The 11,724-nt window shown below is 37.6% G+C and overlaps 1 non-coding gene and 1 pseudogene across 1 annotated transcript; both read left to right on the forward strand.

Moving 5' to 3' along the window:
- The first annotated feature begins 305 nt into the window (after positions 1–305).
- LOC111560730 lies at positions 306–515 on the forward strand. Its single transcript, XR_002742710.2, has one exon. It is a non-coding gene; the product is annotated as a small nucleolar RNA U3 (small nucleolar RNA).
- A 7,572-nt stretch (positions 516–8,087) lies between these two features.
- On the forward strand, positions 8,088–8,294 carry LOC101086395 (annotated as a pseudogene).
- Positions 8,295–11,724: the final 3,430 nt, after the last annotated feature.

Genomic DNA, 11,724 nt, shown 5'->3' on the forward strand with positions numbered 1-11,724 from the left:
AACACTGTATTAATACCTCTTAATGATATGGATGCAATTCTATTGAGGCACTAATATTTTTATTCAGTGTATGAACACCAAATAGTCCCAAGCTGTTTTGATAACTAGTACCTTAGACTGTGTTATTGTTGTTTACTCCATGCAATGATAGTCAGTATTTACTTAGCATCTTAAATTTTAATGGCTTTATGTTTATTTTTATTAACAAAAGAAAACAGAACTCTTTGAAATAAGTATCTGATGAAAGATACTAAGGTACCAAAAGTTCAAATTCTATCCCAGGATTTTAAAATCAGACACTTGTCAAGACTATACCTTCAGGGATCATTTCTATCATTTGTTACTAGAGAAGTTTCTCTGAACGTGTAGAGTACCTGAAACTGTGAGGAGAGGGGGCAGTGTTCCTTCCTGTGAAGCTCACTCTGGGTGTTGTCTTTGCAGCTGTCCTTGGTCATTGATAATCGTTCTTCTCCTCCTTTGGGGGAGTAAGAGGGAAGAGACACTGTCTGAGTAGTTTCTGCAAAAATAAAATAAAATAAAACAAAGTAAAATTAAAAAAATAAAATAAAATAAGAAAATTGTCTCACTTGGCCCTCACTCATGGTGAGCATCAGAATCACTCAGGGAGCTTGTTAAACATACAGACTCTCACACTGGGAAATTTCCATGAGGCCTGAAAATCTGCATTTAAAATGAGAACTCAGGATGGTTCTTGAATTACAGTTTGAAAATTACTGACCCACTCCCTCACTTATACATGATGAAACTGAGCCTGAGAGGCTAAATAACTTACCCAAGGCCACATAGCTAGATAATGACAAGTGTAGAACTGAGATGGCTAACTCCCAGCTCTGTGCTCTTGCCGCCCTGTGACCCTGCCTATTTGGACTGCCCTCTCCCTGCATTCCTATAACAGGAGCTGTCATCTCTCTAGTCCTCCTATGAAAAGAAGTTCACAGACAGCAGTACCTACAGGTGCTATAGGCCAGAAGGAAGTTGTCAATGTAAAGTAATGAATTTTTGTAATGAATAGTAGAAGAAAGGCTGTTAACATAAGGGGAGTACAAACTATACAAGCACCAATGGAACATTAAGGCAAAATATCAAGAGCTTGGTGAAATAGACAAAGACTACTATGAAATGGCAAGTTTACTTATTTTACTCAATGTGACTAAAATCATCAATAAATTTTCTTTATTCAGCATTATATTTTTTATATTTGCCATCTCAATAAATGTATAATAAAAATATTTATAACTGATAATTAAGTGTAACTAAATCTGATAAGTGAATATCAGAGAGTCTATACCTTGAATTTAGCTTATCTTTCTAAATTTCAGTTTATTCTGTGAAAAGATGTACTATGCTAAACCTACCCACTATTCAGAATTATCCTGAGTACAGCAACATTACATGAATAGGGTTTCATGCTGTCCTAGCACATGGTAGATACTCAGTAAATGTTACAAAATTTTAAAAATATTGTATGGTGGAAGAATCAGAGAGATTACCATTACATACATACCAAAGTAGAATTGTTGATACTTCCCATCGCTAGAGTGCTGTAGAAATTACAAAACATGACAGATCAAAGATATAAGAAAGATTTAGGAGATTTAAGAGAACACTTATGTATAATAACAGGGATGGAACCAATGGAATACAATGTCAAACAAAAGAAGCCAGAGGCAGTAACATAAACGCTATGATTGTAAACATTAAAAACAAACAGGCATTGACTAAACTATATTTCAGGGAATGCATAGTTAGGAGGCAAAACTACAAAGCAAAGCAAGGAATTAATGAAAACACCAGGATAGTGCTTCCCTCTAAAAGGTGCAGAGGGAGTTGCCATGAGGAAAGATGCATGAGGGATTTCTAGAGTGATGGCCATGTTCTATTTTTTTGACTTAGGTGGCGTTTGCATTAGTATCCCCTTAAACATAATTATTTACTTTTGTGTTTTATGTATTTCTATGTATGTATGTTATATGTCACAATAAAAATTTTTTAAGGTTTTTAAAGAGGCAAATTTAGTAGGTAAAGCTAAAAGGAGACACTAGACATTCTTATTAGACATTTGAGTTGTCTCTCCACATGAACTACTAAAATAATAGAGTACAGCTGTGCAGCAGGTTCATGTAAATATTTATCTGTGTCCTGACCCAGAGGACTCACCCTGGAGGTGTTGTGATGTTTAACTGGAAGGCATTTGAACACAGGTTGCCAGGATCCATTCAACACTAAACATATAGCCAATCTAATTCCATATGACTTACTCATGAGTGCTGACTGTATTCAAAATCTTCATAGTCTTAAAAATAGTCATGTTTGCTTATTGCAACAATGCTTTCAGCCACAGTTTCTATGGTTCCCAACTCCACATGGAGAAATAATATATGTCCTAAAGGATAAGATGACTAATTTTCTGAGATTCACAAGGACAAAAGTTGTCATTTTGCGACTTTGGCTAAACACATCTACAGCAAAATAAATGCAGGATGTTTTCAGAAACTAAACTAAGACGTTAACCAGAACATTAGAAGATGAAAATATAGTCAATGGCCATGGTTTATCATTTCATTATTTAAATTGACTAATACTATCTGACATCTGGATAAAACTGTTTGGGATGAGATACCCATGTTTGTTTTATCATTTGTTTTAAGTTACATAATAGCTAGAAACTTGAAATAAAACCAACTCGGTCTCAGAGTTAGTGACAACTGCTTCCACGCAACTGAATTTAAATGTTTCTAATTTCCTGTGGTTTATTATTTGGAGCCAGAAAATGGACCCAACTTAATAATATGCTACTTCAAAATCAATTAACTGGATTTGCTTTAATGAAATTTGTCATACAAACAAAACAGTACAATTTATATGCACAACTTAAAGAATGATAATAAATACCCATGTGCCCACCACAAAACTTAAGAAATAGAATACAGCAAAATCCTTGTTTCCCTTTCTCCCCCATAAAAGATAAAAACTACTCTGAATTTTATGAATATCACTCCATGCTTCTCTCTGCAGTTTTTTTTTTTTTGCCACATGTATGCTGTATATACAATTATGCATACTGTTTAGCTATACATGTTTTAAGCATTATATAAATAGAATCATGTGGTAGGATGAAAACTCAATAAACTTTATTTATTCAGCATTATATTTTTTAGATTTACCATGTCAATAAATATATATGTACTTTATTTTCAATGTTTTATATTCAATTGTATGAATATATACCATAAAGTACCCATTCTTATATTCATACAGAAGGCATTTGGTTTGTTTCCAGTTTGAGTTTTTCTTTTTTTTCGTATTACAAAACAACAACAACAACAACAATGCTATAAACATTCTTAGACATGTTCTTGGTGCCCAGGTGCAAAAGTTTCTTATGAGTGACTATCTAGGAGTGGAATTCCTAGATCATAGGTATGCATATCTTTAAGTTCAGCAGATATACCAAAATGTTTTTCCAAAGTGGTTGTACAAGTTTACATTCTTGAGGGTTTGAGTTTACTTTTCATTAAATCTATTCATTTACAAACAAAGCAACAATATTAACTTTCCCTTGTAGATTCTTGTGGTTACAAGTATTAGAAGCAAACCCTAAAAGGAGAAATTAATTGGCTCACATAACCAAACTGTAAGAAGGGTAAAGGTAGAGTTAGCTTTGCATGTGATTGGAAGCAGAAATTTGGATTTCAACAGGACTCCTCTAACTCTCATTTCCACTTCTCAGTGAATATGTTATTCTCATTTCTGTCAGAACATTTCTCCACCAAGGAAGGGACATTGTTACTGATGCATGGGGACACTTGTACCCCAGTGTTTATAGCAGCACTCTCAACAATAGCCAAATTATGAAAAGACCCTAAATGTCCATCAACTGATGAATGGATAAAGAAATTGTGGTTTATATACACAATGGAGTACTACGTAGCAATGAGAAAGAATGAAATATGGCCTTTTGTAGCAACATGGATGGAACTGGAGAGTGTGATGCTAAGTGAAATAAGCCATACAGAGAAAGACAGATACCATATGGTTTCACTCTTAGGTGGATCCTGAGAAACTTAACAGAAACCCATGGGGGAGGGGAAGGAAAGGAAGGGACATTGTTTCTGTAGATCCAGATTCACTTCCTTCCAATTTCTTCTCAGCTCCAGGTTGAAAATCCTGACAAAAATCTCTGAGGATCAGCCTGAGTTACAAGCCCATACCTTAAATTAATAATCACTGTGACCAGTAGGTGATGCACTCTGATTAGGTCACATGACCATTTCTGTGTCCAGAGGATTAGGGACTTTGTTGCCAGATAAGAGGGAAGAGAAAAATGAGCAGATAACAAATATATGCACTAGTGTGGGCAAAACCAGTAAAGAACTATTATAACTGGGATTGTGGCTAAATGAAATAAACCTTCTACCTAAATCTCACATGAATAAAAATTATCCTTTTTACACCCTAGAAACCAGAAGACACAGAGAATATCACACCTGAGAACTTCGACTCTTCCACCATTAGAAGGTCAGGTAAGACACACTTCTCTTTCCACTCCCCTGTGGAGGAGCCACAGGTAGGAGATGTGAGAACAGAAGATACCTCAGAACTTGAGCATATCCTCCTTGAGACTGAACTTGACCCAAAAGGACTGTTGAGGCTATAGAGCTAGAGAAAGTTTTAAATGTCATAACATTTTTTTCTTAACAATTTTTTCTTAACAAATTTTTTCTACTAATCAGAAGTTAGAGAGGTGCTAGGGTGGCTCAGTCCATTAAGTGTCCGACTCTTGGTTTTGGCTTGGGCCATAATTTCAGAGGTCGTGGGTTCAAGCCCCCACACTGGGCTCTGTGCTGAGATTGTGAAGCCTGCTTGGGATTCTTTCTCTCCATCTCTCCCTGCCCCTCTCCAGCATGTGTGCTCTCTCTCTCTCTCTCAAAATAAATAAACTTTTTTTAAAAAGAGGCTGGAAGCTTTGGAAAGGGTCAGAATTGTTATAGACAGAAACAAATAACATATGTCCAACAATTGACCTGTGAAATAACACTGTGTGCCTTCTAAATTCCTACCTTGTTCTTCCGGCTTAGGCAGTGCCGACATAACCTCCTCTCAGCCCCTCCTGGCTGCAGGCTCCCATGTCTCCACTTGGTCCCCTCCCTGCCTCAGCTTTGGGGTCATAGAGCCTTGCCACCAGGATGCCATGTGGAGTCAGCATCCATGCCACCTGGAATGAAAAAACAGGTATATCTGATGCTGTCAGGCCCAGACAATATTCCCTCACACTTATCATTTCTGTGTACACCAGCCTGACTTTCATATCCCAATGCCTTCATTTCCCTGACTAAAGGTTTTCTGTGGCCAGCAGTGTGAACTCATACTATAGTTTACACATGCCGAGGAATTAATGCCCTTTGGAAGCAGCCCTCAACTAATGACCGTCTGGTAGACAGTAGATAGATACTTTAGCTCCTTAACCTTAGGTGTGGGATAACCTGAGGTATGAGCTCTAAATTATTCCCCAGTGTCCCCCAGCAGGATTAGACTCTGTCCACAGCAGGAACTTGTTTGATAGCACAACTGTGAGATAATAGAACAAAATGTGTACTGGCCTCTGCTCCCCAAATCCTGTCACAACACTCCCAAAACTTGTGTAATTTCCTAAGTGCTGAGAGCACTAGCAACATTTTTGTTCTAATATTTGGGCTTTGACTCCACTTCCTGAACAGAGCTCCTAAAAACCTTTGTAATTTCCTAGGTGATAGGGGTGCCTTTGTTCTAATGAGGTGACTCTGGGCTCCTGGATAGCTCCTAAATGAAGGCTGGTCACCGGAAAGAATAAGCCATGATTAGAAGCTTGGAATTTTCAGTCCCACCTCCTATTCTCTTGAGGAGAGAGAGGGACTAGAAATGGAGTTAATGATTGATCATGCCTATGTAGGGAATACCTATGTAGGGAAGCCTCCACAAAATCCCAATAGTGAGAGGTTCAGGGAGCTTCCCAGTGAGTGAACACATCTACACTGGGAGGGTAAAACACCACAACTCCCTGAAACAGAATCTCCTGTGCTCAGGACCCTCCCAGATCTCATCCTGTGCACCTCTCCCTCTTGCTGTTCATCTGTATCCTTTATCATATCCTTTAATAAACTGGCATATGTAAGCAAGTGTTTCCCTGAGCTCTGTGGGCCACTCTAGCAAATTAATTGAACCTGAGGAGGGGGTCATGGGAATCCCCAATTTGTATCCAAATCAGACAGACGTTGTGGGTAATCTGGGGATCTACGACTTGTAACTGGCATCTAAAGTAAAGTGACAGTAGTACTGTGGGACTGAACCCTTAACCTGTGGGCTCTGACACTGTCTCCAGGTAGAGAGTGTCAGAAATTAGCTAAATTGTAGGATACCCAGTTGATGCCATGGGGAATTGTTTGGTGCTTGGAAAACCTCCCACACATTTGGAGACCAGAAGTATCGTAAGTGAAGTGTTTTACATGAGTAGTAAAGAGATACACAGGAGAGGGGAGAATGGGGCTTTCCCGATAAAGGAAGAAGACTACTGAGTACTGCTCACACAACACTTTTATTGGCTTTCTTCTCTTTCGTTTAATTTCTCCAGTAACCTATTGGTGTTTCCTAGAAATACATCTCAAGTAAAGCCTCCTGTACCCAAATCCTTTCCTTGGGTCAGCCTCTGGAGGGTCACAAATTAAGTCAACAGGGAAACTAAACTTAAAAGCCTCTAAATACATGATCCCGTTGTGTTTAAGTTGATGGCGCAGATTGCCACAGGGGAGTCTGGAAGGTAAGCTTCTCTCATAATCCTAAGTAGGAGACAAAAGCAAGAGCCCATACCCCCTCACCCTTATTATTTCCCTCATGTAATTAATGCATGCAAAATTAGGACACATGTTTCACTAATCTCTTCCCTCCCGCCTCCCCTCTCTCCCCTTCTTTCCATGCTGGAAAACAGGCAATCTTTTTGATGTTCCCTATACCATATATTCCTTCTACTATCAGAAAGCAAGCTTCCTGCTTATAGATCATAAAAATTTTCACTATCATTGGCTAAGAGGTATCCTTTCTATACTACATGAGAAACCTATGTGCCAAATTATCCAGATTCAGCTCTTGGTATGTTAAAGGGGAAGATTAAGGAATTTACAAAATTCTCTCTCAACGCTTGTTATATACAATTATTTTTTTTAATTTTAGGAGCTATCACCTGTTTTTATCTTTCTTTCTTTCTGAAACATCCATTTCCCTGGTAGAAACATAGATACTGAAGAAAAAATACAGAGAAAAGAAACGAAAGTCAAATAAAGAACACAGAATTTCAGGACCTTGCCTAGGAAAAAAGGTCAATGTCAAACAAATAGTTCTCCCAAGATTCAAAGAATCTTGGAATATATATTTAGCTTATATTGTTCAAAGTTCTTAGATTTTCCCATCCGCAGTTCTTCAGTTTCCAGTGTGTTACTTCCTGTTATGATATTATTCAAAGTAGTTTATTTTTTATTGTTGTTTTTCAAAGAGAGGTAGGCTGACCAGTGGTGAGTTCCTAAAATTTGCCCTTCTAAAAAAAAAAAAAAAAGAGAGAGCCTGAAAGACTAACAAGAGATCAAAAAAGAGATGAAAAGAGAACAGAGCTGAGAAGTGTATTTATGGAGTTCAGGTCAGGGATGAATAAAAGAATAAAATGAAACTATTACAGAGGTGAACTTGTCGTTAGAATCAACAAAAGGTAAAATAGATATGGATAAAAATATAGTCAGGGACAAAGAAGACATGCTTGAGGAAATATCAAAATGAAATAGAAAAGAACAAAGACATAAAATTATAAGAAAGAAGATGGCAAATATGGACAACATACAAATAATCACTGTTCTGAAAGAGAACACATGGAATGCTAAAAAATTCAAATACATATGGGTATGCCTTGTTTCACTGAGCTTCACCTTAATATGTGCTTTGCAGATATTGCATTTTTTACAAATTAAAGGCCTCTGGCAACCCAGAGGCTGGGTCACCTTTAAAGGGCTAGGATAGAAGGGTTAGGCCTTGGCCACCATAATGCAATGTGGTTCCACATTCTGCCCAGATTGGCATCATGGCTGTGTGCTTGATCATCCCCAGCATAGCCACTGCGCATATCCAAGGCTCACTAAAGGGGACAAGGGAAAAAGCGTTGCCCATTATTCATATGAGTAGAGTTTAATGGAAAGAGGCTCATGTGTGGAGTTTATCATTACTATGTATCAAAGGGTTTGGAGAACATTGATTAAGGAAGCATTTTCCTGATTGAAGAAAAATAACTCAGTTATCTTCATCTACCCCTTCTAGAAGGTTATGCACTGAATTAATGTAGTGCATAGTAAAAACAACAAAAAAGTTAAAAAAAAAAAAAGTGTTCTGGCAACCCTGAGTTGAGCAAGTCTGTCAGTGCCATTTTCCCAACAGTATCTGCTCTCCTGCCTGCATCACATTTTGGTGATTCTCTAAATATATCAAACTTTTTCATTCTTATATTTGTTACAGTGACCCGTGATCACTAATTGCAACTTACTGAAACAGCTCAGAAGATGGTTGTCATTTTTCAGCAATAATGTATTTTTTAAGTTTATTTATTCATTTTGAGAGAGACATAAACAGCACAAGTGGGGAGGAACAGAGAGAGGGAACTCAGTGCACAGAGCCCGTCAAGGAGCTTGAACTCATGAAACCATGAGACCATGACCTAAGCCGAAACCAAGAGTTGGATGCTTAACTGACTGAGCCACCCAGGTGCCCCAACAATAAAGTATTTTTAATTAAGGTATGTGCACTGTTTGTTTAGTGCAATAATGCTATTGCACACTTAGTGGACTACAGTACAGTGTAAACACAACTTTTATGGCTTTATGTGATGGTCTGGAACTGAATGTGTAATTTCTCTGAGGTATGCCTGTAATTGAATAAATATCCCTGAAGTAAAGATTTGAATTTCTGTTTTACAAAGACTTGGCTTAGCCAATACCCCAGAAAATTTGATTAGGGTTTATTAATCAGACATATCCTAGAAAAGGGATCTGGGGTAGGGAGTTGTAGAAAGTTACACAGGCAAGAAATAAGAAGTGCATGAACCACATCAGCTAAAATAAGAAAGAAGAGAAGTAAATGAATTCAGGAGGTATTTAGGATCTTGACATGCTAGAGATCAGCATAGTATGGTTGTTAAAAGGCCAGCTCTATAATAAAACTTCCTGAGTTTAGATCCCAGCTTTATTTCTTGTATTATCCTGTGATCTCAGCAAGTTATTTTGCCTCTCTGTGCCTCAGTTTTCTGACCTTTAAAATGGAGATAATAGTAGCCACCTATAATAGGGTAACTCTGAAGATTAAATGAGAGGACACATTACAAAAATGTGAATTAGAAATTTTAAAAAAATAGAAAAAAGAGGACAGTCTTAGCAAAATGACTGGCCCATATTAAGTACTATTAATTATTATTAAATTCAATAGAGATTGGTAATTTTCTGAAGGTGGGAGAGTCAGAGAGAGAGAAGATAAAGATATGCCTAGGTTTCAAGATTAGACAATCATAGTACCATCCCAATCATCCACAAGGAGAAAACAGAAAAGATTATACAAATTTTCTTAGTTAGAAAGGATCCATTCTGAACATTTTAGTATTGAGGTGTCTTTTGGCATTTAGGTCAAGGTGTTCTGTGGATATCAAGAGCTCAGGAGAGCAGTCAGGGCTAAAGGCAGATGTTGATATCTTTAATGTGAGCTTGAAGACATGGATGTGGGTAAGATCTCCTTTCTGATGCACAAAATGAGAGAAGAAAAGTAGGAGAGCTGAACCTGTAGACTATCCTCATTATGGCAGAGCAGAGAACTGAGGTTCATGACAAGTGACCAGTGGAAAATAAAGAGGACGGGAAGGATAAACGATTGAGCAAAAGGCATGAGGACTTCGGAGAGCCTGTGGGCAGGAGCATGGATGAGCAGCCTAGCTTTCGTCAATAGGAGGATATTCTTTCTACTGTAAGAGAAAGAAAACTGTAATGATGTATGTGGAAGCAGATAAGTTTGTAGGTGGCAGTTAGTAAAGCTGAAGGGTTCCTCACCAGTGCTTTGGTTTTGTCTGTAAAGTAAGAGAAAGTCCATCTGTAGCCAAATACAGGAAGGTGGTGCAGAGCAAGGTTAAGAATAAGTGATGATAGGAGAGTGGCCAGAGATGCCCCTCCCCCTCCCTTAAGAGAAGACCACAGTGAGGACACAGCAGACACTGAATCAAAAGCATGAATTAGAGTATTGCATATTGAAAAAAAAATTCGCAGGATTTTTCCCCCTGAAGCTTTTCCAGTGTTCTGAACACAGAAACAAGATGGTTAGATAGATCCAGGATGGAGAATTTGAGATAAGATGTGGCCTGCAAAGTTTATAACATGGCTGCTTTTGCCATAAAACAAAGTAGGAAATGATTAAATTTGTTCCATTTCAAGATTCACCTGGCAGGATAGTGTTGGCTTATAGTATAGAATACCTGTACCCTGCTTCAAGAGCCTATTATCTATGGAAAGGACTTTAATCCTATAATAAAATCTCTCATAGCATACAATGAACAGTATTTCCTAGAATTTTTAAAAACTAATAAGAAGGAAGTTTGAATATGCTGAGTAACGTGCAAGCCGGTTATTGGAAAAGGAAAGCATAGTTGAAAGATTATTGTTTTAATACCCTTTCAGCTATCTGAAAGATTCCATTTTATATAACAAGTTCTATAAAGCACAAGGCTTAGTCAGAGAAACATCAGTCTCATACCTGACTTTTCATACTTAGTATAAAAGTCTGGGGAATTTTTTTATCCTCCATCCGATTATGGTTTGAAATTGTACCTCCAGAAAAACAGGCATTTTAGAATCAATTACTTCAAGCAGTTCATGTAGATAAATGCATTTTTAGTTCAATTTTAGCATTCAGTAGTTTGTAGCAAATTGTTTTGAGTGTAAATAGGCAATCCCTTCTTTGATCATTTCAAGATATAATTTATTAACTACCTCAAACTTTATTCACAAAACAGCATCATGGTGTAAGATTGTTAGGGAAGCTTGGCAACAAGTAGAATCTGTTCTTGCCTTTTTTCCAAAGGGTCAGTTGTCAATATAAAAAATATGTCGAAGAAAAGGTCAATCAATGAGGGACAAGGCAACGTATTGAAGGGTAATTAATCAAACTGAGGCAAACATAAAAAAGAGAATGCAGAATAGTGACAAGGAAAAAATTAATATAAAAATAGTAAGGTGCATGTTATGAACCAAAATTACAAGGCAAATTCTTCAGAATAAACAAACTCTAAACAATGAGTCTATGAGGAGCTGCCATAGGGCTTTAGTTTCTCAAGCACTTGCACTAACTCTGAAAAGGTAATGATAATTAGTAACCCACTTTCCCCCTTCTTTGACTTTCTATCTCAAAACAAAGCAGGTCAACGAACAAACGTTAAAAAGTTAAAGGCCATGTGAGAAAGAGCTCATGATAAGACAACAGAGGTGCTCTGTGTCTAAAGGAAGAAAAGGGAAATACAGTTCTTTTTTTTTTTTCAACGTTTTTTATTTATTTTTGGGACAGAGAGAGACAGAGCATGAACGGGGGAGGGGCAGAGAGAGAGGGAGACACAGAATCGGAAACAGGCTCCAGGCTCTGAGCCATCAATCAGCCCAGAGCCCG

This window comes from Felis catus, chromosome B2, assembly GCF_018350175.1.
Source record: "Felis catus isolate Fca126 chromosome B2, F.catus_Fca126_mat1.0, whole genome shotgun sequence".
In the NCBI taxonomy this organism is placed as follows: Eukaryota; Metazoa; Chordata; class Mammalia; order Carnivora; family Felidae; genus Felis; species Felis catus.